This window comes from Etheostoma spectabile, unplaced genomic scaffold (genome assembly GCF_008692095.1).
Source record: "Etheostoma spectabile isolate EspeVRDwgs_2016 unplaced genomic scaffold, UIUC_Espe_1.0 scaffold340, whole genome shotgun sequence".
In the NCBI taxonomy this organism is placed as follows: domain Eukaryota; kingdom Metazoa; phylum Chordata; class Actinopteri; order Perciformes; family Percidae; genus Etheostoma; species Etheostoma spectabile.
The window spans coordinates 862,329-862,631 of record NW_022605588.1 but is presented as its reverse complement, the minus strand read 5'-3'; positions in this window follow the sequence as shown (position 1 = coordinate 862,631).

The following is a 303-nucleotide window of genomic DNA, read 5'->3' as shown; positions in this document are numbered from 1 at the left end:
GAAGTGAAATGAGAAAAATATATACTATACATAAAACTATATTTTAGAAATAAAAAAGTGAAAATTGCCATATGTGCATATGTATTCAACCCCTTTGTTATGAAGTCCACAAAAAAGCTCTGGTGCAAACAATTATCTTCGGAAGTCACATGATTAGTGAAATAAAAAGGACCAGGTAACCATAGTCCTCAGATTGGACAGATAGTCTAGCTAGCTGTCTGGACAACTGACAGCTTTAGTTACTAGTTACTTATCGAAGTAACATTTCAGTGCAGGACTTTACTGTACCAGAGTATTTTTACA